This window comes from Diabrotica undecimpunctata, chromosome 6, assembly GCF_040954645.1.
Source record: "Diabrotica undecimpunctata isolate CICGRU chromosome 6, icDiaUnde3, whole genome shotgun sequence".
Classification (NCBI taxonomy): domain Eukaryota; kingdom Metazoa; phylum Arthropoda; class Insecta; order Coleoptera; family Chrysomelidae; genus Diabrotica; species Diabrotica undecimpunctata.
In genome coordinates this window covers 107130539-107133766 of record NC_092808.1, presented here as the reverse complement: position 1 = coordinate 107133766, position 3228 = coordinate 107130539, and the positions used below count along the sequence as shown (strand labels likewise).

General features: G+C 30.9%; 1 protein-coding gene across 1 annotated transcript in view; it reads left to right on the top strand.

The window, feature by feature from the left end:
• LOC140443697 (cAMP and cAMP-inhibited cGMP 3',5'-cyclic phosphodiesterase 10A-like) overlaps nucleotides 1–3228 on the top strand; it is a 168241-nt gene that overhangs the window by 46910 nt on the left and 118103 nt on the right. The window lies entirely within an intron of this gene.

Genomic DNA, 3228 nt, shown 5'->3' with positions numbered 1-3228 from the left:
CTGGCTATTTAAATATTTATTAATAGGTATAATAATTATATTCAGTGGCAGGGGAATAATTTGGAATTAAGTCTTTTGTTATTTAACGATATACAGGAATTAAACAAAGTTCACCAGAATTTATTAATTGAAAATAGCGCAATTTAGATATTTTATCATATGCGTATCAGAAAAGTTTTACTACGGACGGGCAATTTTCTGAAGGACATGTCGATTCTTATTTTAAAATTTCAATTGGAGTGTTTATTTTTCTAAATAATTTATAATAAAATCCTTTATAAAAAGGTATATAAAAACCCAGTCGGGCTATGTTAAATAGACAAAACGTTTTCGGAATAAATATTCCATCATCAGTGTCAGGTTAATACGTGAATGTAGCCACTAAATATGAGGGTGAAAACCCTTTAAAAATTATTAATTGAAATTTGGTTTACATTATTTCTTTTATAAAATTAAGATGTTAAAGTTACCGTTGGATTGGTAACATGCCGGAAACATAACGTAACATAACATAAAATATTAAAAACAGCAATTTAACGAAGACAGAATAAATTGTACTGGAGTTGAATTTTGTGCTCATAATATTTAGATAATAATAACTGAGTTGGGTGGCTATTGCAAACCAAGACATACTGTTCCCGGTTAGTTATATTCATATTCATCGGCTTTATGTTGTTTAATTTTACACTTTTAAGTATGTAGTCTGAAATTTAAACTCAATCACTGTTTGGTTTTGCGGTTATTAGCGCAAGAACTTCAAAGTTCAATGAAGATGAACTGACTAGTTCAAAAACATTCTGAACAAAACAGCAACCATTGTAACCCATTTGGATTTTTTAATTGAATTTTTTAATTAAATATTACTAATACCAATTGCAACAGAAATTTTTACTTCGATGTTAAAGTTTTTTATATCTTTAATCTTTTTTGTATGTAAAACTATCACATGTTTTTATCCAGGTCCTCTATGTTCTTTCATATATGGAAGACACCTTTGTTTCCTTTTGTCCTTTAATAGGGTTAAGTGTTCTTGCTTTGATCCAATATCTCCTTTTTCTTTTAAAATTTGTACGGTTTCTATTTCAACGGTGACCAACGATTTTGAATTGTCTCTCTTTTATAGTCACAATGTCTGATATAAACTTTCTAATTATTACATCTTTTTTATTTCGTTAAGACTGATTTTCATTATTATTTATTGAATTGTAAAAAATAATACACTATTGAATTGTAATTAAATAAAGAACAAGAAAGTTTCATTCGTTTCTGCTTGTTCGTATGTTCATACTATGACATGATCATATTCCTAAAGAACATTTTGTTTCGTATTAAGACTTTTAAGACACACAGAATTTGGTATTTTTTAAACTCTTTATAATTTAGAAGCATAATAAATATTACAAATTTATAACCACAGTTTCGTTTTATAAATTAGTTTTACATACTAATTGTTTTTGGATTGCTATATCTTTTTATTTGTGGTACTGCGGTAAAACCCTAAAATTATTCCATAATTTAACGTACAGTTGATTCTAGGTAGCACCACAAGCGTCTAACTTTATACATTTGGTTAATCGATTTTGATTATATTAGATTAAAAGTAGCCATAGTGTAAGTCACAACAAAATGAATGTAAATGAAATAGTATATTCGTTAAAACTGCTGGTTCCCAGTATCGTATATTCTTCTTCTTCTTCTTCACTTCAAGGATTATGCTTGCAGGCTGTTCCGTCCCCTTTCTAGCCATCTTATTCTGGGCCTATCCACGTCTCTTCTTCCTTGTGGTCTGTAGTTAACTACTTGTTTGACTAATCTGTCTTCGTTCATTCTTTCAACGCGTTCTCTCGATTTTAAATAATTTTTATTTAATGTGTCGTTCATTGACTAGGTGTTGAATTTGACTAAGTCTTGTTTTTGAAGTTTCCAAGTTTCAGGTCCGTATGTCATTACTAGTGCTGCCATCACTTTACAGAATTTCATTTTTTTTCTTTACTTGTCTTGTTTTGTAGTGTTCTTTGTATAGTGCCACATATCATTTGATATTTATGTAGTTTATTTGTTATATCTCTTTCATATTTGTACCATATATCGCACCCAAAAAGGTTAAAATGTGACAACTGTTCTATTGATAATTTGTTTATTATTATTTTGGAACTTCTAGGTTATTTTCCTTTAAAAGCCAGATTTTTAGACATAATACAAATAGACTGGCCAGATTTTTTGAGCATGTGACCTAAATTACTAATGGGAAGATCACGTGATCGATAAACCCGACCCATTAGAAAAAGATGCAGGGACTGCTGCTTCAGTTTTCTCTGTTGCACTGGGGAAACGGTAATGTATTGTAGCGATCACTCTATTAATATTATATATATCTATGTCCAGAACTTTTGTCTTGGTTTCAGATATTTTTAGATTTTAATTTTTACATATCTAATTCAAGCAGTAGATTTCGCAGCCTCCCTTACATAGTCGTTTTTCAGAATTACTAGAATTACACTGTGGTACCTCTTGGGTACCACAGTGTAATTCTAGTAATTCTGTGGATTACATCACGGACCTTGGTTTTCTGTCTGATCCATTTTATTCTTGTTGATCTCTCTTTGTTATACTTAGCATGTATCGCTCCATAGACCTTTTAGTGACTTTGAGTTGCGCTATTATCTCTTTCTTTAGTGTCTAAGTTTCACAGCTGTATGCCATGATTGATAATATACACTGATCGAATACATTTTTCTTCAAGTGGAGTGCTATATTCGATTTGAATATGGCACTTTCATTCAGTTTCAAAGCCAGTTTCATTCTTTTGTTGATTGCTGGGAGTAAGGAGCCAGATTGATGTATTAATTGTTCCAGGTATACATACTCCTCTACTGTTTCAAGTGCAGTGTTGTTTATTATTACATCTTCGACATCCACACTAGCTCGTTGTACATGGTTGTTGTTTTTGTCAAGTTCATTTTTAGGCCAACTTCATTGCTAGTTACATTTAGGTCGCTTATAAGTTCTTGTAGTTCTACAGGATTATTAGCAATCTGGACGATATCGTCTACGTAGTGGGAAATTCTAGAGTGTTTTAATAAATTTTTATTTTTACCTTAGCTTTTGCTTATGTGTATACTTATATTTACTAAAGTCTTTATGTACGGTTTGTCAATGCCTTGGTTGGTCAAAGCTTTTATTTCTGCCTTGGTTGGTCAAAGCTTCTATTACTGCCTTGCGATATAT